The sequence below is a fragment of the Pantherophis guttatus genome, chromosome 5, assembly GCF_059756535.1.
Source record: "Pantherophis guttatus breed Tessera chromosome 5, ASM5975653v1, whole genome shotgun sequence".
NCBI classification, from domain to species: Eukaryota; Metazoa; Chordata; class Lepidosauria; order Squamata; family Colubridae; genus Pantherophis; species Pantherophis guttatus.
In genome coordinates, this window is record NC_142067.1 from 55,950,478 (window position 1) to 55,977,315 (window position 26,838).

The 26,838-nt window shown below is 38.5% G+C and overlaps 1 protein-coding gene and 1 long non-coding RNA gene across 3 annotated transcripts in view; one reads left to right on the forward strand and one right to left on the reverse strand.

Moving 5' to 3' along the window:
- DSCAM (DS cell adhesion molecule) overlaps positions 1-26,838 on the reverse strand; it is a 394,390-nt gene that overhangs the window by 266,066 nt on the left and 101,486 nt on the right. The window lies entirely within an intron of this gene.
- On the forward strand, positions 11,660-26,263 carry LOC117669478 (uncharacterized). The gene is made up of 3 exons (XR_004592454.2): positions 11,660-11,756; positions 13,859-14,181; positions 25,453-26,263. It is a non-coding gene; the product is annotated as an uncharacterized LOC117669478 (long non-coding RNA).

Here is a 26,838-nt window from a genome sequence, read left to right on the forward strand (position 1 = left end):
CAGTAGTTGGAATGCAGTACTGCAGGCTAGCTCTGCTCACACTGCTAGGAGTTTGATTCCCTCAATCCTGACTGGCTCAAGGTTGACTCAGTCTTCCATCCTTATAAGGTCAGTAAAATGAGGGCCGATTGTTGTGAACAATATGCTGACTCTCTAAACAATTTAGAGAGTGCTGAAAAGCACTATGAAGCGGTATATAAGTCTGAGTGCTACTGCTTTGTTGCACACTGACTATATTTTGGACGTGGTTTTATATTTTAGCCCTTCTAAAATTACCTATGTCACAAATATTAGTATAAATCAAAATAGTCAATAAAGTAATATATGAAATTGCATGTGGATTAACATAACACAAAAGAGAGTATCAAAATATGGTAGATGAGTAATGGAACCAGGTCTTAAAATAGTTGGAAAGGAGTTCATACATTTAATTTCTTACCTTTACCAATTAGAATTATAAATTTCTTCTATAGCAGGCATGTCCAACCTATGGCTTGCAGGCCACATATAGTCCTGGATAGCTAATAATGAGGCCCCTCAACATCATAAACTTTTAACATTATGTGCTCTATATACATTAACTATATTATATTTTTTTATATGCAGCCCAAGACAATTTCTCATCACTCAATGTAGCTCAAGCAAGTCAAAAGATTGAACATGCATGCTCTAGAGTTTAAACTGGATTTGGGATGATCAACTGTGGTCCCTTCCACTATTTATAACAGACAAGAAGCTCTTTCAGATTTCTGCGCAAACAAAACATAATTGGTGTATCATACTGTCAGTGATAATATCATCTGAAATATTCCTGTGTTAATTCACAATATGGCCAAATTTTAAATTTGATCTACCCAGTGGATTAACTGTAAATAATCTGAGTTAAATGACCTAGTTCCAAACCAAATGAATGGGAATCTGCTACTTGCCCATCACAGAGTAGAACACCTTTTCCCCAAAAGTGGTATTATTACCACTGTAGCTTATTTCTCTTTCAATCCAAATTCTAAGCTGTAATTTGTTACAAGTCTTGCATTATATATTAGCAGTTCTGTGAAAGGCTGTCAGCAGTGTTCGGAACTCCAGCTGTGTTTCCATGAAAGGATTTGCTGTTCCCTCTATCAATGGCAACTGTACAAATACACACAGGAGGCTGTATCTCAGTAAATCTGCACGAGTACCAAGTTACTGAATTTATTCTTTTAAAGACAGCTGTGAATAGAATTTCTAGGTCAACCTCACAACACAAACTTTACAGTAATTCATTTTCCTTCTGAATCACCCTCGTTTACTTTTTGCCAATTTTCTCAATCAGATTATCATTCAGATTGCTCCAGCAACTGTAGAAAATACATGTCCTTAAAGATGATCCACACTATGAAGTCAAAAAAAGTCTAAAAGACATTTTAAATGGAAAGAGAAGGATGAAAAGAAATGCAACAAGGATAGATCAAGATATGCCAAATATATCATACTTATCATAATGTTTATAATGCAGGGTTTTTAAATCAAACCTTTAAAGAGTAATATTTGGATAGGTCGATTTTTTTTCACAATCAGTTAAACTCTGGTGGGGTGGGGGAGATGAAAAATGATTTTGACTTGAAGACCTAAATTAAGGAAGAGCCAGAAACAAAAGGGTTGTATTTTAAAAGCAGAGTATGACAAGGAGGTACCAGTCAATGTTGAGAAAATGTCTTGAAGAAAACTGGCTGTGGAGAAAGGACACACAAAGGACAGAAAGTGGGCTAATGACTATTAAGTGACAGATCAGTAAAAACCATGGTGCTGTAATGAGGAGGAGGAGAAAAAGAACTAAGTAAAGCTAGCCTTTAAACAAAATATGTTTAAAATCCTTCGCTGTCTAATGGAATACCCTCACTTGAAAGAGTATTTCAAGTGAGGAAAAAGCATCATGATACAAAATTGTATACTTAAACATGGCACTTCCCAAGCACCTTAAATAAGATAACAAGGAGCACAATGATCCATTTGGCCCTTCCTTTGCAAAAATTCTTTCACATTTATTGTAGGTATTCTTAAAGCTTAAAATTTAGCTACTAAATTTTAAGAACTATGGTTATTTTTAAAAAGCATGATATGTCATTACAGTGAGATTTTACTGGCCTTGCTCAATCTGGTAGCTAGATGTTGAAAAATGACTTTAGCAGTCATCCCAGCTCTTTTTACAATTCTGTACATTTAAATCATATTTAGGCTATGCAATTTTAAATAGAGGACTATCCTTTAAAAGCCTTTACAAATAACACATTATCTCCTCTTTATGTAAGATTTTAAAATATTTTGCATGAATGCCCACTATATATATATATATATATACAAATACACATATACAAATAGGGAAAATTGTAACTTTTTATAGCATGCAATGTTTTCCATTTTTTTAATTCAACAACATCAACTTTACCAATTTACCAAAATAAGAGAATATCATTTACATAGTAGGCAGAAAAATGACATAAATGCATTAATGTACAATGTAATAAAAATAGGCATAAACCAACACACTACAGAATTTTATCCATTCAGTTCTAATTATCATCAGATTGATTCTTGGTTATTATTTAAGTGGAGGTGATTGTACCAGTGGTGGGTTACCCCCGGTTCGGACTGGTTCACAAGAAAAAGTAAAACTGGTGGAAGGCTCAGCCCACTGACCCGGACGTCATCATAAGTGATCTGCACATGCGCAGAAGAGCGCACGTGAACGAAGCAAGAGCGCGCACACGGGCATAATGCGAACCGTAGTAAAGGTAAGTAGAACCCACCACTTGGATTGTACCAAATGAAATTCAATACTCCAAAACAAATGCCAATTGTTTCAGTTCATGGAAGAAATTAACAAATATTTCACATGTTTTATTTCTTTTATCTCTTTGTCAGTTCATGCTTTCTTTCATTTCTAAGACATCTAGATCAATGTTTCTCCATCTCAGCAACTTTAAAATGTGTGAATTCAACTTTCCTGCAGAGTTAGTGCAAGAGAATCTTAATGTCAGCAGGGCACGATATGATCATGACACAGGAACTAAAAAAGGTCCTCTCTCAGATCACATTGTTGCTACTCTGATAGGAAAACCAAGTTTGAGGTGAGGCCACTGTCTCTGTGAGCCTAACTTCAAGAACAAGAGAACTGGTAACTTGTGGAACAGCGCCCCTGATGGATACAAGATGACCACAGCTATACCTCCTCCCCTGCCCTGGAGTCTCACCTCGTGTCAAACCCTAAACTAGTCGGACATATTTCAGAGAGGGCAACAATCCTCTGAGACAGGTCTCACTAATACCTATCTACCTACTCTCTCCCTCTCTCTCTCTCTTCCTCCCCCCTCTCTCTTATCAATGTCTGTTAGCTAACAGTATTCTATCAAAGTTCTTGCAAAGGAAATTTCCTTATCTGATTGCTCACTCATTGTATTATTACATACTGTATGTATTTTATCACTGTATTACCTACCATCTATTTTATTATTTATTTATTTATTTATTTTATTAAATTTTTATACCGCCCTTCTCCTGCTGGACTCAGGGCAGTGCACAGCCTAGAATAAAAAACATCCCAATACAAAATTTTAAATTTCAAAAGAATTAAACAAATTTTGGGCCAAAATTTAAAACCTCCCAACTAAAATCCATTTACAATTAAAAATATCTAAGGGGGGGGGGTTATGCCAGCCCAGCTTGATGAAATAGAAAAGTTTTGAGGGCACGGTGAAAAGCACGGAGATCTGGTATCCTATGTATCTCCAGGGGCAGGTCGTTCCGGAGGGCAGGTGCTGCCACAGAGAAGGCCCTCCCCCTGGGGGTCACCAGCCGACATTGCGTGGCTGACGGCACCCTGAGGAGTCCCTCTCTGTGGGAGCGAACTGGCCAGTGGGAGGCTATCGGTGGCAGAAGGTGGTCCCGTAAGTACCCAGGCCCTATGCCATGGAGCGCTTTAAAGGTGGTAACCAACACCTTGAAGCGCACCCGGAAGACAACCAGAAGCCAATGCAGCTCACGCAGGAGGGGTGTCACATGGGAGCGCCCCATCGCTCCCGTAATCCCCTGTGCAGCCGCATTCTGCACTAGTTGGAGCCTCCGGGTGCTCCTCAAGGGGAGCCCCATGTAGAGAGCACTGCAGTATCTGGAACCAGATAGTGTATTTTATTTTTCTTTTATCTTATTGATAAGGTTGCAAGACTAATCAATCAATAAACTATTGAATTTTATTCTATTCAAATCAGAATGCCTCTAAATCCTCAATGCAAGGAGAAAAAACAAGATGCCCTTATACATTGCTTATAATCCTGTCAGAAACATCCAGCTGCTCATTACTGGAAAAGAACAACCAAACACTTACTACTCACCTTATATCTACAAATCATTAAAAGATGGCTCTCTGAAATATGAAAAAGACTAATATAGATTTGATAAATTATTATTGGTTGGAAATAGGAACAAATGTGCTGTTTACAGCTCACATAGACAAATAATGCAACATTGGATAATGTGTCATTTCACATTCGAGAAGTTTTAGAGGAATAAATATTATCACATCAGTACAGCATTCTGTCAACAAGTGTATTTTCTGACTGAAATAATCAATGAGGAAACAGCACTCTCCCCTGAAGCTATGTGCACCGTCTAGCATCTACAATAAGATTTTTCACTTGGCACTCAATACAGTTCAATTAATGTTTAATTCATGTTTTCTTCTTGAAGCCAGATGAAAAGAGAGAACATTCATCAATAGTAAAGCTGTAGCAAAAACAAACATTATTTTTTTTGTTCCAATGCTACCATCTTTTTAAGATGCAAGACACTAGAGCTAAGAAAAAAGACAAAAACTCATCAGCCTTTTTACCAGTGTCAGATTTAATTCCACAAATGATCAAATAAAATCTTCAAAAGTGCAATGCAAAGAAAATTTAAACCAAGTATTAAAAGTTTTGCCAACATGTATCTTATTTAATTCCTTTCCATTGGAATTCTCTCCCTCAAAACTAAAAAAAAAAAAGAATCCTAAAATATAAAGCTTTTTCAATTTTCTCCCTTTTAAAAAGGAAGAATCTTTCTACTATTGCCTTGTAATCTAAAGATCAAGTTTCCTAGCATCTAACCCTTGCACAAACATACACAGACTGAATGTTGTGTGAATGCTTAGTTATGTAAATGCTCTTCTGTATAAAGTATACATGCCTTGTACAATTAAGCATCAGACACACTATAAATAAAAGTTAAATTTTATTTCCATGATGAGTTCTGATTTTTATACCCAGTGACCTCTGTATATACTGTAATTGTCATCTAATTTTCATACCCAGATCACTTCTTTACTCGGAAGGAATAGCTCCTATTTTCTTCCAATCAGAAATTTAAAAATATGATTGTTATAAGTGCAAATTTATTCCAAATCATGGTTCAATCCAAGTCAACTGCCTGAAAGGAAAGGATTCAGGTAAAAAATACACTCCTTTGGCAAATATATTCAGCTAAACCATGTATTGATACTCAGTCACTCTAGTTTTATTCTTTCAGCTATTTAGCTGTTGAAGAGAGCGTTCATCCTACCTATTAAATGATATGACTTGGCTTTATTGCATAAATTGTTTGGACTTTTTTTTTAAAAATTACATGCATAGTACCTGGAATAAATAAACCCTGCAGATATTGATCAGAGACAATCATAATGAATTTGCATATGGTTAGGAGAACAAAGAAATAACCTGCTCCCCCTTCTATTTTTCAAATAGGTTATTCCAAGTATGTTAAGCTGCTTTCAAGAAATCTAGGTAACTCTAGAAAGATTATGCAAATATTTTTTTCCTTTCCCTATTTTTTGGTAACATTTTTTAAAGCTCCAAGCTCCATCCTCCATTATCTCTACCAGACAGCTGGCAACTGTATCTAAAGGATTATGCATAATATACATGTGAGCCCATGAAGCAAATACATTCAGAGCTAAAGAGAAAAAATGCTATAACCCTCCAGGGCAAGAACAGAAACTCCTAAATATATTGTCGTCTTCCTTTTTCTTCTGAATTCATCAGGAGGTTAAAAGACCAATTAAAATACATAAAGAAATAATGTTAAAATATTCTACTTTCTTTCATTTTAAAAATTAGGGGATAGCTATACTCTATGCTCTCTGTACCCCATCCATCCATCTTTTTGTTATCATATTGATGTATTCTTGTTGTTTTCTTTTTCATTGTTATTTTACTGTTCTATTATTTTATTTCAGTTTTATTTACACTCTTTTCATCTCTTCCTTTTTATTGTAAACCTAGAGTAGCCCCATGGCGAGATAGGCAGCAAAGTAATTTAAAGTAAAGCAAATAAATAAACAAACAAACAATAAATACTGTAACTTCACAGCACGTGTACCATTACTTTGTATGCAGAAAGTATTCAACAAAACAAATTACACAATATATATGATGATGAACTATGTTATTTATAGTAGTAATTTACTGAGAATGTAATGTAAGGTACATACATTCTCAGTTAGCAATCAACATCTTTTTTATTTATTTACAGAACCTGTATTACAGATAATCCTCGACTTATAACAATTTGTTAAGTGACCGTTTGAAGTTACAACGGCACTGAAAAAAGTGGCTTATGACCATTTTTACACTTATGACCACTGCAGCATCCTCTTTGGTCACATGATTTAGATGCTTCACAATTGGTTCATATTTATGACAGTTGCAGTGTCGCCGGGTCACTTGACCATCTTTTGCAACCTTCTGACCAGCAAAATAAATGGGGAACCCAGATTTACTTAACAACCATGTTACTAATTTAATAACTGTTGTGATTCACTTAACAATGTGGCAAAAAAGTCGTAAAATGGGACAAAACTCACTTAACAAATTTCTCACTTAGCAACATAAATTCTGGGCTCAACTGCATTCATAAGTAAAGGACTACCTGTATTGAATTCTTTCTCTTCCTTTTTAAAGATGTTATAACAGTATAACAGGTAACAGTAACAGAGTTGGAAGGGACCTTGGAGGTCATCTAGTCCAACCCCCTGCTCACGCAGGAAACCTGTACTAGGGATTCGAACCGCCGAACTGCCAACCTTTCTGATCGACAAGCTCAGTATTTTAGCCACTGAGCCACCTAGTCAGGCATAATTTTTAAGTGTAATTAAAAAAGTAATACCAACAGAAAGATATAACAAATAACCCAACTAAAATGTAAAGATATATTATTGAAAAGTATGTCTGAATAAAGAAATGTTTACCTTGAATTCTAAGCATATAGAATAAATGCTGAATTTCTCAAAGAAAATTACTCCAAAAGTTAGCACAGTAAAAAAAAAATGCTTTGCATTTGAATGAAAATGTAAAGCTCTTTTGGAGAACAAAATATGCATGCACAGAGAATCCTTTAGATATCAGGGAAATTACAACTAAGCCCAAAGATGACACAGTGAAATCGAATTGAATCCAGTTCGTTTTTTCTTTACATTTAATAAACAGAATCTTATTTATTTATTTATTTATTTATTTATTAGATTTTTTTTATTAGATTTTTATACCGCCCCCTCTCCCGAAGGACTCGGGGCGGTGCACAGCCAAAGTTAAAAACATGCAATATAAACAATTAAAATACGTTTAAAACAGAATTAAATCTAAGATGGCTCCCCAATTTAAAATGCCTTACCCATACCCCTATAAAAAGACGAATTTAAAATTTAAAAATTTAAAATTTCCACATTTAAAAAGGGGGAAGATTTAGGCCAGGCCAGCTTGATAAAATAGAAAAGTCTTAAGTGCGCGGCGGAAGGTGCGCAGATCCGGGATCCTACGTATCTCCGGGGGGATTGCCAGATTAAAGCTACAAACTAATAAATGTACCCTGGAAGATACTAGGGTGTGGCTTCCCTGAACCTTTCCCTCCCTCCCCCATCCAATTTTGGACTGCACAGTCTCTTATTTTGAGTCTCTCTCTCTGCCTCTTCCCTGGAAATCATGGTGCTATTGCAGAGATGCCCCCCCTTCCCTTTCCAGATGTACACTCCATCTCACAGAGGCCCAAAATAGCTTCCAAACCTCAAGGAAACAAACTGGAAGCCAGTGGCATTATCACAAAATTCATCCAAAGTGAAGTTGTCCCTTCACTCACCCACAGAGATTAGACAGAAAACTTAGTCTGTGAATCCATTATGGTGTTCCCAGCAAATATAAAATCACTTTCATTTTAAGTATAAATTATTTGGGCAGGATGGAACTAGTCTTCCTTTCAAGTAAATGTAGTATATATTACACAGTCACCACAACAAATTCCAATCAGCAGTCTACTTATTATATTTTTCACATAGTGACATTTCTGAATGCTTTCAACAAGCTTGACATAGCAGTATTGTAACTTGTAAGTGAAGAAGCAGCATAGTAGTGAAGAAACTCAGATTACGCCTATAGGCCAGTGGTGGGTTTCTACCGATTCACCCTGGTTCGAGTGAACCAGTAGTGGCAGCGGGAGGCTCTACCCACCCACCCAAACGTCATCATGGACCCTCTGTGCATGTGCAGAAGTGCTGCGCACGAGCGAAGCAAATGCATGTGTGCTCAGTTCTGAACCAGTAGCGAAAGTAAGTGAAAATCCCTACTTCTATAGGCACATTCCATAAACAAATATTTCTAAGTTAGCTTACCATGAAAATATTCTAGTTTCTTCCATTTGAAATAAACCAAAGGGTGGAGAAAGACTATTATTTGTTACAAGAGGAAAGCCAGCATCCCTGCTCTGAACAACACACTAACAAAAGATAAAATGGTCTACAGCTTTACAGTTGAACAAGTGAATGGCAAAATCAGAGCAGTTCTCACCAACAGAGGGCTGGTTTATCGATAAAGTATATCTTATTATGCTGTGCAAATGAGATATATTTACTTATACATTAGTCTAGCTTTGCTAATCCTTGTGCTGGCATAGGCAGATAAAGCATTGTTTCTGATCAAATACACACATTTGATGATTCTGGAATGAGTTTACATCTGCATACCTTAGTATAGAGATAGAGCCAGATGCTCCTGTAACATTATTGAACTGGTACTGATGCATCGATGCTAGATTATTATTTTATGCATCTATAATAAAAGTAAGTATACCAGCTATGCTTTTAATCAAATAGATTTAGGCTAAAAGCTATGGAACTGTGAAGTATTTTTAAGGAGCCAGCTACAAAAGATTTATTTGCTCCTACAAAAACAAAACCTCTGGTATTATTTTCTTTTCCTATCAACTCAGAGAGTCACAAGAATGGGAAGTTACAAAGAAAATTATATAGCTTCTTCCAGGTTCTGAAGCAAGATAGGATTGCTTTGTTTCGTTTTTTTTCCTAATCTATTTTATGCTTCTCAGTTTATATATGCTCATCATCTTTTCCATTAGACCAAATGTTTCCATTCCTTCCCGCCCACTTGCTATGTTTAGCTGCTAAAGAGGCTATGATTCTATCACAAGTATGGTTCTACTAGAGATGGCTTTAAATTTTTTACATAGTTTGGTTCAATCAACCAAACCTGATTCAATCAGATAATAAAGTCTAAAGATTTAATCAAATTTGGATTTAATAGATTGTAGCAGAATTTCAAATAATGAAAGTCATGAAAATATAAGTCATAAATTACAATCTCCAATCACATTCTATCCTCTCTCCTGATGGTTTTAAAGAAAATAAATAAACAAATACATGATTATTAAAAGACACACTTTTAATAAATAAAGCAGATAAAACAAGATTTAATTTTTTGAACAATTATGCAAGACAACTGCCATGGGAATTATAGAATGCTTTAATGTCTACTAAAATGTATCTTAATCATTCTGATCTTTTTATCTTTTATTTTTTAATTGCGAAAACAAGACTACTGGGAATGAGAAAAAGCATAGTATATCATTGGCCTCTAAATTAAGATTCAAAAATCCCCAAAAATATTTTTTTCTGTAATTAAAGCTCTCTAGCATAAATCAACAGATTCAAGTTTCTATCCAACGTTATGCCACACATTAATTTATATTCTTGAAAGAATCCCTGTTTGCAAAGTATTTTAAAGAAATTGGTAAGATCCTAGACATCATTAAAATATGAAGAAGTTTGAATGTACAAAGTATGGGTTACTACTAAATAAACTGATTTACTTTATTAGAAAGCTTCTAAACCACTCTGGATGGAAGACATATGCTCACTTTTTACATGTGAGCTGAACTTTTACTGATGGTGTAATATTATTCCATGTGGCCAAAGTATAATTTATTGTTTAAGGCCTTTATTTTCTATATTTCAGCGTGTGTGGGGGGTGTTGCTTTGGTATTCTTCTTTTTGTATTTTTTTCATCACAGTGGGTTTTCTTTTTTCATTTGAATTATTCATTTGTTTATTCTTTGGTATGTATGCCATTGTGGAATCTCTTAAAATGTTAGCATCAGCTGATTATTTACACTTCATTTACCAAATACACATATTTATACTGCTTTTCTTTTAGAATGCTGCTGCCTGATACTTGCATATCACTGAAGATAGGGAAAGTGATAAAATACTTAAGCTTTCAATGATATTGATTATAAAGTAATATTATATAAACATAAAATGCTTCTAATTAAAAGAAGAAAATAGGCATTTTGAAATTCAGTGCCAAAAAGACAGGAATGTCAAGTTAAATTAGGACCCTTATCTCACATGCTATGAAAACAGAAAGCAGTGCAATTCATGTATTGTGGAGACTTTGCTCCAATATAGTGTTTTGAAAATGTTGACAACACAATACTGAACTAGAAAGAGGGCTTTGATCTAATTGATGGTGGGGGCCCAGGATCTATATTTTCTGTTTTGTGTTCTGCCTCTGCAAAATATGGGGGGCAATGTGACAACATTGGGAGAGGGGATAGAGTTATCAACGCTTTTAGAAGTATTATTAAATTTTATTTCTATTAACTGTGGGAAGCCCCCCACCCACCCACTCCCAGAAGAAAGAAATATTTAAAAAGGCAGAATATTATATTTCCCTAAAGGAGAAATGAAGAAACATGTTTTAGAGGCAGAAAGCAGCCCCCAGTCTTTCTTAATAGTGCACAGCAGATGCCAAGATGGCTCTATTCATAAGCAAAGCAAACGCAATCGGCAGAAACCTATTCAAGACAGGATATTTCAAAAACTCTCTGTGGCAAAATTTGACAGCTAACAAAAACAGAATCAGAATAAGCAGCCCCTCACCCAAGATTCAACATAGGATGAAAAGCCATTAGCCACAATAGGAATTGCCCAGCACCCTTTCAAGAAACACAAAGCCCATATTGCACTATGGAGTGCCAGAGGACAAATGTGACCTCCATGTTGACCACCTGATCAAATTTCTTTTTATATTATGCAAAACTTTCCTTTAATTCCATACTTTCAAAGAGGAAAAAAACCAAGTATTTATTAGTCTGCTCATACAGATACATTTGGGGCCAAAATTAATGAAAAGGGAGCAAATGCCAATGTAATTATTTGTTCACATATCAGGCATTATTTTTCCTGGTTTCAGATATGAAAAAGAGGCCTGCTCCAGGTCCTCTTTATTACAGACAGCCTTTCTTGACACAGCACCTGCCCTTTGGAACATTATTGGTCTAAAGATTAGATTGGCTTCAATTCCGCTGGGCTTTTCACAAGGCCTTAAAAACATGGTTCTCTTACTGGGGCTGGCAATCTGGAGATGTGGCTGAGCTTGTACAACGGTTGTTGATCTGTTATTGTGAGTTTGTTTTTACTCCAGTTGTGGATAGCGCTAGTGTTGTTTCTTTGTTTTTATGTTTTTATACTGTTTTAATTATTGTTAGCCACTCATGAACTTGAAATGGGCAGACATATAAATTGGAATAATAAATAAATAAATAATGCAGGCTAGACAGTAAGGCTCTGCTAAATAATTGTGCTTAAGGGTTACATAAATATTTATTTATTTGATATATTCATTCTATTTCTATACTGTCAAATCTGCCACGGACTTCTAACAGTTTACAATAGTGACTTATATGATTAAAATCCATAGTAAATTAAACCAAGAATTAAAATATCCACAGTATTATTAGCAAACTAAAATACAGCTGAATCAGATAGTATGTATAAACAGTTAGTAAATAAAGGAGATATCTAGATGATTTGGAGATAGATAAAATCTCTTCTCAAAATATTCTTGCTAAGTAAAGATATTCGAACATGATAACAAAATTTCTAGAATATTGGCAAGCAAACTGGAAAAGCTAAGGTAAACATATTACTGCAATTAAAAATTTGGTCAAATTGTGGCCAAAACCAAAGATATGTGAACAATTTAAACTTTTTTTCAACAATTATATTCTTCAAATAACCCATCACCAACATATCAAAATTTCTCAGTAATCCAGGCAGTGTTGACCAGAAGTTGAGTCATGGCAATGGGACTTTTCATTTTTTGGTTTGAATCTTCTTGGATAAGCAGCAGAACATTTCAAACCAAAAAAGAAAAGAAGCCCAGCTGCCATGAATCAACTTCCAAACATCACCAATAAAAATTAATCAATTTCTAAATAGAACTGATTCTAGAAGATAGACTCATAGAATCTCCTATTTCCATTTCAGAAATTTTTGAAGTTTTTGATACTGTTCAAAATGGAAAATATCCTGGCCTAATTGATTGTCAGGGAAATTTTATAACGAATTGAAACACATTTTAATACTTGAATTTTTATTTTTATGCAGTATTTAGCACCAAGGGGATCCTTTAGCAGTATTGGAAACAGTCTAAGATTACTTTGATTCTTAAGTGAGGTAAAGATTCCCAGGCATTTTGTAGGCCCATTTCACTTAATACAGACTATCAACTAAATGATTAACTAATCGATTAAAAGTGATTACCCCATCAGGAAATTATTAAATATTATGCAATTTAAAATTAATAAATCTTACCTAGCCATTTACTTTTTGGATATATTTAAAGCTTTTTATTTTCTGGAAATGTATTTTTTAAAACAAATAATTAAATCCAAATTTGGGCTAGTTTTCATAAGACTACTGAAAATATTTATGGATCAATTAAAGGCCAGATAAGACTTAGCAGTTATGATTCAGCTCCCATCACAATTTCAAGAGGTACCAAGCAAGATTTACCCATGTCACTTTTACTATTCAACCAAGCTATAAAACACTGGCAATAGGATTTAGATCTAATAATTACATTTGTGGAATGAAAATATGAGATAAGAAATATATTTTAAATCTATTTGCAGATGATATGATTTTGAATCTCTCAAATACTTATTCAGCCAGATATACAGTAGTAAGGAGTTACAGGAATTTGCAGAGCTGTCAATACTGTCAGTTAATTTTTCATAAATCACATCTGGGCCTTCTTCATGGTGGCTCCCTCCCTTTGGAACATCAGCCCTGGGGAGATTAGATTGGCCCCCACTGTGACACTCTTTCGCAAGGCTCTAAAGATCTGGTTTTACCAACAGGCCTGGGGAATCCAGAGTGGGATGGAGCTTATCAAGTGGCTTTCTTATTGACTGTTGTTGCCAGGGGTATGAAGGGTTATTGTTTTTACTGTTTGCATATTAGATTTTTATTTTTGTAAGATGTGCAGAGTCACTATGAGTGAGTGGGTGGCCATAAAATTCAGATATAGATAGGCAGGCAGGCAGGCAGACAAATTAACCAACACCATTTATGTCCCATGCCCATGCCTGAATCTAGATGGAAAGGAATCTATATCATTTATGTCTAGGTCACTCTATAATTACTTCTCCAACCACTCTCACCACAACCTTCCTCCGAAATAGAACAATGTGTGCACCATGGTCTTTTTCAATGTTTCAGGCATCACCCTTTTACATACAGAGATTACTGATGATCTCCTGAATCCAGCCATCATGCTCTCCCTGACCCATTCCTGAGGTTGAGTAGAGAATCAATCTAGAGAACACCTATTCACTTTATCAGTCCATAAGCCAAGGGAAGTCCCCATCAACATAGAAAGATGGAACCATGTCAGACTCTTCTCATAAAGACCCTGCCAATTCTGAACAAAATGCTATACAAGACCTTCATAGTGGCCAGACAAGAGATCTACAGGTTCAACCCTCCCTAGAAAAGAGTTGGCCATGCTAAACAAAGCTGCTGGATAAGACAATAATGGAGAGGTATGAATATATCAGCAATTAAGAATAAAAATAACAATTGCACTTTTTTGAGCAACTGTAATGGTTGAAACATTTTTACTTATTGTCAAATGGTCGCTGTATTGATTTTATTATTTCCTATTCATTATGATCTTACTAAAAAAAACACAAGAATTTTACAAACAATATAAATATGGGGAAAGGGGAAAATATTTTTAAATAAATAAAATTTCTAGGGATTTGAATTAAATTATTGAAATTTATTTTTAAACATTTCTCTTTTTCATTGTATCATGCCTCATTAGAAACCTTATGATTTGGTAAACTATACATTTTTTTCCAGACTAAACCACCTTAAGATAGCAAAAGCAACACCACTGTAATATAACATTTTAAATATAAAATAATGTTCAGAAGTTTATAAACACAGTAATTCAGAAGTAACTAAATAAATCATACAACAATTCTTTTAAGTTCTACTTGTTTATTTATTTATTCAAGGCAGATTAAAAAGCAGGGCCAAAGAATCAACCCCATCCTTATAGCAGTGTTGCTTAACTTTGGTGATTTAGGCCATATGGATTTTAACTTCTAGAACTCAACAATTAGCATGCTGGCGAATCCTGGAAGTTTAAATCCACACATCTTAATGTTGTCAAGATTGAGAAACATTGATTTATAGGAAAAAATTCCACAGCATGGGAACCCACCATTCAAATGTTCTTAAGAAAGCTCATAAATACGGTCAGACAAATCAGTTTTAAAAGTAGGAATCTATATTCCAGAAATAATCTATTTAAAATTATACCTTTTTATTAGTTATTATTTAAGTAGCCCATTTGGTGATAAAAGCAACAGACTATGAATCTAGCACGTCCTGTCTTATTTCCCCCAAAGAATTCAAAAGGTAACTTTAATAAAAAAAATAACTTTGAATAGGAATTGCACATAGAATTTTTGAATTCCTTTGTAAAGGTAAAATTTATTTTGTGTCGGGTTCAAACATGTTTCCTTAGCACAACATGAAACTCTTCATTGCCATTTTCTGGGATATTTTTTTCAAATTCCTAATCTAATTGATGAGGTTTCCTGATAGTCTCTTATCCAAAGATTAATTAGATCAGATCCTGCTCAGCTTTGCATGATCAGATAAAATAGAAATAGCATTAAACCACCAAGCTTGAAAGCTTAGAAGGTGATATCCCCCTTTTTTCAAAAGCAAATGCATTCATTTCTTCAGGACTAATTTTATCCCTGCTATTGTGACAGCAGTTCCTGATGGCAAAGAGGTCCAGGAAAGTCAAAACTAGTTTTAATCTAAAGCACAAGTTGATTATGGTACTTGGGGCCAGGGACATTTCAGAACAGACATTCACTGAATTCTTTTCAGATCTAGTATTATAATGTGTAAAATGAAACAAAACTTTATTTCCAACCTTCCTTACAGCACTTACAAATGAAGTTACAAATAAATTAATTCCATCAAGATTACATCACAGTTCTTTTCAACCTATAATTCACCCTTTTCAATCAGCACATCCAGAAATCATCATCATTTTTATCCATTTTCAGGTGAAAAAACCCTCCATAAAGGATTTTGTGTTTTTTACAGAAGTACTTATTGCTTTATCCTTGATGAAACAGGTCAATTTTGCCATTTCTGCTAATTCTGTCATTTTCACAGTTCAATCCTCCGTTGTGGTGGTTCTATATTTTTCCATCTTTTTTGCATATGTAACCTCACTGCTGTTATCATATATAAAATCAACCTGAGTCTTTTCTAATTGGCTATCCATGAGTCTTAATAGAAGAAATTATGGTTTCATCTGATATTAATTTTTAAAATTCTCTCTGAATCATCACATGTATTTGTGACTAATATTTTTTCAATTTTTCACAAGTTCACCATGCATAGTAAAATGTCCCTTTATTCTTTGCCCATTTCCAACAATGATTAGAAGTATCTTTCAACATCTTAAGATAATTTATCTGATAACATATATTAACAGTACATCACTGTACAGACATTCCCTCTTAAATTACAACACATTCAATTAAATGTGAATTTAAGTCCTTTTAATGGCATTTTTTCCATTGACCCATTTGTATATTATAACCAAAATCCTTAGTTCATTTTATCATGCATTCTTTAATTTGTTCTTCCACTTCAGATCTCAACAGAAATTTACACATTTTAGCAATCACATGTTCATCATTTGTGCATAATTCTGTTTCAAATCCAGTTACATGTGGTTCTATTTCCATTATTTTTTTTTATTTTAAACTCATCCCAGCACACTTTAGCTTCTTCATTATCTATTACTTTATCTATTTTGTGATCCCACTAGTTCTAGCTAGCAGGTAAATGGTATTTCTTGCAAATGTTCCAATGCACTATTGTTGTTATTTTGTCATGCCATTGTTTGTAATCAGTTTGGTTGCTGTTCTTGCAGCAGCTAGCTAGATGATCCACTGTTTTTTCAACTACTTTGTAAATATGGCATTCGCGGTTTGCTTCTGTCTTCTCAATTCTGGCTTTCTATACATTTGTTCTTAAGGCTTGCTCTTGTGAAGCTAGAATTAGCCTCACTGTCTTTTTCTTCAACTTTACTGCTCTTAACCATTGCCAGGTCTTGTTATCATCTGCTTTGGCTGCTAGTTTACTATTATTATAAATTGAATTATTTTTATTAGAGGTCATAGACCCAGATAATCCAAAACCACAATATAATACATCTGTTAAAAGTCCATGCTTACACTACTTTGCTATCCAACAAAGCTCAAATTCTACAGGCTACAGTTATAAACATTGCTATAGCAAGATTTCTTGTAGGAACTTGTGAACTGTATCAAGTTTTCTCATACCTTCTGCTACATTCCTTCTGCTCATTAGATATAGAAATAGAAAAAACAGCTTTGCCCTTCATTTCCCAAGGAAAAAAAGAGAACATAAATAGAGCCTCGGTGGTGCAGCGGACTAAGTGCTGTTAAGTGCTAGCACTTAGCTGCCAGCTGCCTGCAATTAGTGCAATTAGTGCGAGTTCAAATCTCTCCAGGCTCAAGGTTGACTCAGCCTTCCATCCTTTTGAGGTAGGTAAATTAAGGACCCGAATTGTGGGGGCAATAAGCCAGCTTTGTATAGAACAACACCGCTTAGGAGGGGACCAAAAGCCCTAATAAGCAGGTATATACATAAAAGTATGCAGGCTATTGCTATAATAGCCTGCATACCCAGGAAATGCGTAAGATCTCCGACCTCCGTGTATTTCGCTGTGCCCTCAAGACCCTGTTGTTCCACCAGGCCGGGCTATCAATGTAATGATTTTTAAATTAGGTGTTTTAAATTTTGGGGGTTTTAAATTTGGATTTGAAATTATTTAATAATTTTAATTATTTTTAACTGATGTCTGTCTTTGTGCTTTTAATAGGCTGTACATTGTCCTGAGTCCTTCGGGAGAAGGGCGGTATAGAAATAAAATTATTTATTTATTTTATTTATTTAATGCATTGTAAGCTGCCCTGAGTTTACGGAGAAGGGCGGCATATAAATTGGACTAATAAATAAATAATAATAAATAAATAAATAAACATCATTTATCTATCTAAATGGTCACAGACATTTATGAAATGTAATAGACTTAAGTGTAGCCTTTCCTTTGGTGAATATACAGTTTACTGGAAAATGATATACTAGTGGAAAAAAACAGTGAGAGCATAGCACAAAAAGTTCAGCAGCTATTAAATATGTTACTTTAATATCTATTTTCAGATATACATGCAATTTATTTTTAATTAGCAAAAATCAGAGACTAAAATTAACTCATGTAAGAAATGCATACATTTAAATTATTACTGCATAATATGTATCTTTCATTTTATAAAAACTACATTTACAAACAGAAGCTCCTTTATCTAGTTTGGAACAGATTCTACTTTGGTTCCAATCATTTTTAATGCTACTGCCTGAAATTTAATCTCAAGGTTAAACGTTAAATAAAATGTATTCTTTCAAGTGGTGAAATGCATTAGATACACACTAGCAAAATATTTAACCAATTCATCATCACGTCTAAAAGTGCATTGTATATTATTTTTTTTTAAAAAAAGTCCACTAAATTATATTAATTGCATCATTTTTTCCTCACTGGATAAATTTTAGTTGGGGATAGTTTGATTATATTTCATTAGCGATATAATTGATACCCAGATTGAAAATTTAAATTCAGATTACTTCATGTTGCCACTTCTAATTTCAATTTCAATTTCAATTTCCCATTTCCTCCTGTAGCGGGATTTACTAATCCCAAATTAATCAGGAGACAAGACCACAGAGATCCAGAGAAAACAGGCTTTATTGAATATTGCTAGCAATAGGCCCAGTGCAGTAACCTGACAAATACTGAGCCCCGAGCAACGCCCTGAGGTGGTTTTTATATGTTTATGATCATAGCATACTTTCAGTTCCTTCTAGGATAATGCAATATGCATAGATACAGATGGGTAAACTGGAAAAGTACAAATACAGAAGTAACCTGGAAAAGTACAAAAGCAGAAGTATATGGGTATACAATACGTGCCAGTTACACAATTACAATGGTTACAACATTATAGTTACGACAGATTGCTACAAATGTCAAGTTCCCTTCTAGGAGTACAGATGTAGGAGAAAGGGCAATACATTTATAGATGCGCTATAAATGATATAAGAGCAAGGCCTTTAAGATACATACTGTTAGGATACACCATATGAGGGGCTCTCCTTCATTCCCCCCTGTTGAGACTTTGCCAAGTAATACAATTACTGCAAAGTTTCATTTTCGATGTTACTTTCCTCGATAAGTTTCTGGTATTCCCACCAGGCCATGGCTCGGGCCGTGGCCTTTTTCTCAACCAATAAGGACAACGTGCTGGTACCAATGTAGGGGTCGTATTTCCTCCCAACCATGTCCAAATGTCATCCTCCGCAGGGAAGCGTTTGCCCTGGTCAAGAGGCGAAAGGGGACCCTCCAAGTCCAAGCTCCCCTTCCCCCCTGTTCCTAGCAAAACGCGATAAAGGTAAAGAGAGTTAATAATGATACTGAGTAGCAAAAGCACAATAACAACCCAAATGGAAGGCAAAAGGCCACGGCGAATACAAGCCGTCTCACGAATGCGCTGAGCTGGATCCATTTAAGACCAATGATAGGAATATGTAAGAGGTGGTTGACTAAGGGCTGTGAGAACCGTAGGAGTTGCCGTTAGGGTAGAGACCCGTTGGCCAGAGGAATTGGAATAGAAGAATCCCTCAAGAACTTGTTCGATAACAACTATGTCACAAATAAGGGCACAGTCAATACACAAAACACAATCAATACAATGGGAACAGCAGCAGGAATCGCAGGGGCAGGGGCAAAACCAGCACATGAAATCAAGGAGATGACGAGGGGACCTGCCTCCCAGAGCGCAGGGTAAAGCGAGGAGCGTTGCCCATGCGATGGGTATTAGCCTCCGGAGTAATACCTGCAGGGGGTTCCTCTTCGGCTCCCGTTCGTAGAGGGACAGCTTCCGGAGTGTCACCAGAAGGGGCAGCCACAGGTGCAGCGCGTGGACCTGATTAACCACATCCCAGGCCATGTGGCCTGGGAGGAAAACACGAGAATCGGGCAAGACCCACCAACCCCCCTGTAGGGAAGCATCGAGTTCACGGGCTTGGGCAAGTTCAGATGCACTATAATGAGGCTGCATAGAGTCTGGGGGATCCCATAAGGCGAGGCAGTGCGCCTGCGGTTTGAAAGGTCGCAACGCTGCATGGCGAGCCTCCTGGTCAGCCTTATGGTTACCCAGTTGTGTGTCCGAGGGTGATTTCTGATGGCCCCTACAGTGCATGACAGCCACCTTGCGAGGGGCCCAAACACTGTCCAGCAGGCGGAGGATTTGTGGACCATACTTGATGTCCTTTCCCCCTGTTGTAATAAGTCCCCTCTCTTTATACAATGCCCCGTGGACTTGAACTGTTAAAAAGGCATATTTTGAATCTGTGTAAATATTGACATTTAGATTTTTAGAAAGCTCAAGGGCTCTAGTTAAAGCGTGGAGCTCTGCCAACTGTGCACTAGTGCCAGGAGGGAGGGGTTCGGCTTCCCAGACATCTGTTAGAGTAACGACAGCATATCCGGCCTTGCGAACCCCATCCAGGAGGAAACCAGTGCCGTCGGTGTACAGTGCATAGTCAGGACGGGGAAGTGGGACATCTGACATATCAGGGCGGCTGGCCTATGTTCCCCCAACAGTCTGAATACAATCGTGGGCCGTATCAAGATCAGGTTCGGGAAGGAGAGTTGCCGGATTCAAAGAAGTAGATTGCTTTAAAACAATCATGGGGTTGTGAGTGATAAGGCCTTGGTATTTGAGCATCCGGGGATTGGTTAACCACAAACGGCCTTTTGTTTCCAAGACAGCCTTCAAGGCGCGAGGGGTTTGTATTTCAAGCTCTTGTCCAAAGGTTAGCCTGCAAGACTCCTGATTAAGAAGAGCCGTGCCAGCAACAGCCTTGAGACAGGCAGGCCAACCCCTCGCAACAGGATCCAGTTGCTTGGAAAGATAGGCTACAGGGCGATGCCAGGTTCCTAACCTTTGGGTGAGAACCCCAACAGCAACATTTTGTTTAGTATCCACAAATAACTGAAAAGGTTTGTCTAAGTCTGGCAAGCCCAAACTGGGGGCTTGCATCAGAGCATGTTTTAAACTTGAGAAACTTTTCTGTTCCTCTTTTCGCCAGAGGAGCGGCTCTCGGTCACTGCCTCTGGTAGCCTCATATAGGGGTTTTGCAAAGAGGCTAAAGTTAGGAATCCAAATACGGCAAAACCCAGCAGCCCCCAGAAACCCCCGGAGATCCTTTTTAGTCCGTGGGGTGGGGAGGCGGCAAATAGCTTCCTTTCTTTCATGACCCAAGGTGCGTTTTCCAGGCTCAATATCATAGCCCAAGTATCTAACTTTTTGCAAAACCAATTGTGCCTTTTTCCGAGAAGCCTTATAGCCCAGTCGCTGTAGAAGGTGTAGGAGATCATAAGTGTTTTGCCAGCATATGTCCTTTGTCTGGCCAGTGACCAGCAGGTCATCAACATACTGCAACAAGACCTCCGGCTTGGGGAGGTTCAAAGCTTCCAAATCAGCTGCGAGGGCATTCCCAAACAGAGTGGGGGAGTTCTTAAAACCTTGAGGCAACCTGGTCCAAGTATACTGCTGTTTACGACCAGTAGCCGGATTTTCCCACTCAAAAGCAAAGAGATGCTGACTCTTTTTATGGACTGGGAAGGTAAAGAATGCATCCTTAAGGTCTATGACCGAAAACCATGACGCAGTCTGGGGAATCAAGCCCAGAATAACGTACGGATTTGGGACCAAAGGATGAATGGTCACGGTAGCGGCATTTACTGGCACTAAATTTTGAACCGGACGGAAACGGCCATCCCCCTTAGGAATAGGTAAGATCGGGGTGTTCCAGGCCAATTCAGTAGGGACCAGAATGTCATGTGCCAGATAGAGATCAATTACTCCCTGTATAGCTTGCATAATGTGTCTAGGGTAAGCCCGTTGACGAAGGCGAATTGGATGTTTGGCAGGGAGCTCCTCAACAACAATGGGCGTCTGATGGCGAGCAAACCCAGGGGGGTTGTCCTCAGCCCACAAGGAAGGGACATTAAAATCCTCCCAACCGGAGTTTGCTACGATTTCATGTAAAGCCATTAAGCGCCATGCTTCCTCCTGGGGAACGTCCACCGAGACCTTGCCATATGTCAAAGAAGTAGAACCGTCCGGCTCAAAAGAAATCTGAGCCCTTAATTTACTCAACAAGTCTCGCCCCATAAGGGGAAGAGGGCACTCCGGCATGTAAACAAATTGAGTTATCGTTTTACCCCCCGTGTGACAAATTAGGGGGTTGAGGAATGGGCGTTTGATTGGCTGGCCTGCGGCCCCCCGGACCGTGATGGTATGCGAGGAGGGCTGGGCCAAGGGTTTGGTTATGACGGATCGGGTAGCCCCTGTGTCTACAAGGAAGGGAATTGGCTTGCCTCCAATTGTGAGACTGACCATGGGTTCAGGGAGGCATGCCGAGCCCGGTCCGTTTCAGTCCCATTCCTCGACTTCGGCCAGACCAATGAGGGGGGTATTGGACGCCCCTCGTCCCCTCCCTCGAAAGGGTCTGCCTCGTCCACCTCGGCTGTCTCGGGCATAACCTCCCCGATTTCCTTCCTTGGCACGTTCCAGTTCTTTTTCAGGGCATTCTCCCCTCCAGTGGCCAAATCGCTTGCATATGGCACACTGATTCCGCCCCAGGGGTCCCCCTGACCCCTGGCCCCTTGAGCCGCCCCAGGGGTCTCCCTGACCCCTCAAGCCTCTGCCCATTCTTGGCCCATCGCGGGCCACAGGCCCGCCCATCAAAGCTGCAGCAAGCAGTTCTGCTTTTTTTTTTATGCATTTTTAGCTCCTGCTTCTGTTCCTCAATTTTATCCCTGTTCGCAAAAACCTTCCTTGCCACTTCCATCAGTTCACTCATTGATTTCCCAAGAGCTCCCTCCAATTTCTGCAATTTTCGCCGTAAGTCAGGGGCTGATTGAGAAATGAAGGCCATTGCCAACATGCGAGCATTTTCAGGCTGAGTAGGGTCTATGGGGGTGTACATTCGGTAAGCATCTAACAGTCGGGCATAGAAGGCTTCCGGGGTTTCACTAGCACCTTGGATCACCAAAGAAGGTTTTGACATGTTGGTAGTGGGTTTCCCCGCCACCTGGATTGCCTGCACCACAAGGTGCTGGTAATCCTGAAGGGACCTAAGATCCTCGATCTTATAAGGGTCCCATCTTGGATCCTCAGAGGGAAAATTTCTAGCCACCCAGCGTTCAAAAGTCATATCCCGGGCTGGCATAGTTCCTTTTAAGATTTTAAGGGCGGCATTCCTAATCTTTTCCCTCTCTTCCGGATCGAAGATGGTACTCATCAACTGCTGTAGATCCCTCCAAGTTGGATTGTGGGTATCTACAATAGTTTTAATCAAATCAGTAACCTCTGCTGGTTTGTTACAAAACGGACCATAATGCATTTTCCAGTTCAAAAGGTCCGAGGAGGTAAATGGGACGTGTTGAAACACAGAGACAATTACGGGCTCCCTGTTTGGTTCAACGACGGACTGATCTACCCTCCTGAGAGGGCTCAGAAAAGCCGGTCCGTCTTCCGACGGATCAGCTTCCTCACTCTGCCTGGTATTCTTTGAGCGAGTTCGATCAGCTATGGGGCCTTCCTGTTCCCCAAGGGGCAACTTTTGTCCCCCCACTGCTCCTTCTAATTCATCAGAGGAGGGGGTGATCTGTTCGCTTTTCTGGGTTTGTCGCTCCTTCGGGCGGGCCCCCTTGTCCGCTCCATCCAAACTGGTTTGGGCGGAGCGGTCAGCTGGGCTTGGTACCCCCGGTGAGTCGGGGATGCCCAAGTCATCGAGGGCTCTCAGGAAGGTATCAGCTCCTTCCCCTGCACTGCTAGAAACTGAGGTGCTTGCCCTAAAGCCTATTTGTCCCTCCCCCCGAGGGAGATATGGCGGCGGATTGGGCAGCTCCTCTGGGCAGCTAGGAAGGATGGTGGGGATTGTTTTTTCCTTTTATATGGCAAGGTGCGGGAAACCAATAATCTACACCTTGCAGCTTTGCACTTTTGTAGCCAAATGGGGGGATGTTGTACTAGAGTAAGCCAGACATCGATGTATGGGGCTTGGTCAGGATGTCCTGTGGTGGGGTGGAAGACCCTCTGGTGTACTTGTAGTACTATCCCTAGGTCCAGCGACCCCGCTGCTGGCCAGCCTACTCTGAGTTCTGGCCAGTCCACCTCACAGAACACCCGCAACCTCTGCCTACTCCATTTTATGCCGTAATCCTGGCTAATGTAGGCATCTTTAAAATGTTTTAACATACATGCCAAGGGGGTCAAAGGCGTACTTCCACCTCCACCCATTTTCCTCCCAGGGCACCAGACAAGACAAGTAGGAAAAGGGGTTTGGGAAGAAGGTAAGGGGTCCTTCTTTCCCAAGAAAACATGAAGGATTCTCAATCACTCTTCCCCGGCCGCCAGCCCCGGACACTCAACGGTCACTGGACGGAATCGCGGGGTACACTCACACCAGTCGTGCACGACAAACCTCCCACCTTAGGGTCCCTCCGACCCTGGGGTCCCTCCGACCCCTCGTACCTTCAGGGAAAGGGTGATCAGGCACTTCCCCCCCACTCCTCCACCCGTCCAGTTCCCAGTTACCTCTGCTGTCTGGATGAACTAGACCGGCTAGTGGTTATTCCCCTGGGTGACTCTCACCTGTTCCCAGTTACCTCTGCTGTCTGGATGAACTGGCTGGTCCCTGTCCCAGGGGTTTAGGTACTTGCCTGCCGGCGTCCTTTTCTTCTCCCTCCAGCTGGATTGAAACGTGCCTGGTCTCGTGGTCTCTCTTCAAGCGGTTCTTGGAAGCGTCAACCGATGCCGCGAAGGGCCGGCCCCACGGGGAAGCCCCTCGGACTAAAAGAGTCCGATGGCGCCTGGGACTTTCCCCGATCCTCCGAGTCCTTCACAGCGTGGCGACGATCCAGAGGAATCTAAAAATTCCGTTGTCTCCTGGCTGGCTCGCCAGAAATGTAGCGGGATTTACTAATCCCAAATTAATCAGGAGACAAGACCACAGAGATCCAGAGAAAACAGGCTTTATTGAATATTGCTAGCAATAGGCCCAGTGCAGTAACCTGACAAATACTGAGCCCCGAGCAACGCCCTGAGGTGGTTTTTATATGTTTATGATCATAGCATACTTTCAGTTCCTTCTAGGATAATGCAATATGCATAGATACAGATGGGTAAACTGGAAAAGTACAAATACAGAAGTAACCTGGAAAAGTACAAAAGCAGAAGTATATGGGTATACAATACGTGCCAGTTACACAATTACAATGGTTACAACATTATAGTTACGACAGATTGCTACAAATGTCAAGTTCCCTTCTAGGAGTACAGATGTAGGAGAAAGGGCAATACATTTATAGATGCGCTATAAATGATATAAGAGCAAGGCCTTTAAGATACATACTGTTAGGATACACCATATGAGGGGCTCTCCTTCATTCCCATTCCTTTTGTACATACAGATTTTGTTTTCTCTAGCATTTCAGTTGTTCCAAGAATCAATTCAGTGTGTATACTGATTTTTTTTAATTAATCATCACTGTTACCTAAATTCATCTGTGCCTTAAAAGCTGGTTACATGCACTTTATTTTAATATTTTTCAGGTGGAAAAGACTGAATCAAAATGCATCCTTATGTGTAAGATGGGCCCATCAACCTCATCTTACCAGCTTGGAGACCAATAATTTTCTTCCTTTCTTTGTCTTACACTATCACTAGCAGCACCATCACAAAATCATGCCAGTCTCAGCCCCAGGGCAGCTAATTGGGATGTTAAATACAGTCTTTCTGACTCCCTGTCCTAGGGGGGTAAGGAAATTCAGGAATGACGTGTTCAATTACAATTAAGCCTGACACATGCACACAGCATGACCTTCACTAGGCTCTTTGATGTTATTAAAAACAACCTAGGTCCAGGACGGAGGAAATGTTTAAAAGGGAAAATGGTGGGGTCTAAATTAAATTTAACGATGGTGTTCCTCAGCACCATTCCTTGTGCACCCAGCACTACCACAAACCAAAAGAAATGCCCTTCTGCTGAAACCGAAAAACTCCACTATACTATTATTGTATCAAGCAATTTTAAGCATAAAGGGATATACTGTATCAGACAAATCCATCTCTTTCAAATGTTAACCATTGGAAGAACCTCACAACATCAATAACTAATGCCTTATGGTGCTTTTTAAAAATCTTTCCTTCTCATGGGCAGGATGGGGGTGGAAAGCACAAGACTGGGGATGAAAGAGAGAAAGGAAGAGAGAATGAGAAAGGGAGCACATGAGTAGCTGTATAATTGCTTTTAGATGCCCTGCACGCACAGACTGATTTGATGTTACTGGTTGTCTGTATGCGACTCTGGTTTTTGTTTTGTTTTTTTCAAGTGAAGTATAAGGTAAAAATACTTTAATTAAATATATAATCAACATGTTTTGTAACACATCTTCTCACTTTCTTTAACAGGTATAAATTTACAGATTTTTAAATTGTATTTATAAAGGAACTACACATTTCCCAATTATTTGCTATAAACATATGCATCCCTGTCTATACAAACAGGATATGTCCCTGCATTCCTATGACTCAATCAGCTCTATTTCTGACCTGGGTAATCAAATTTCTTGGTTATACTTTGTGCAATGGCACAAACTTTTGTTCTAATTTGTTTTTGTTTTTGTTTTTTTTTTAAAAAAAACCCTCTCCTTTCCCAGGATTCAAGCAGATTGTAACAAAAACTTTGTAACACAGCATAAAGCATATACTGGACTATTACCAGTATATAATTGATTTTACTCTACTCCAAACAATTCTATGTATAAGCATCTTTCAAAGACAATCTGCCAAAAATTAAACATTAACAAATATGCAGTTTGTATTTCTTGAGAATCAACATCATGTAACTGCTGAACAAAAGTGACATCTAAGATATCACAAATAAGAAGAGACAGAAATTTACCACTAAATCTAACCACAGGGTATTGTGGGAATTC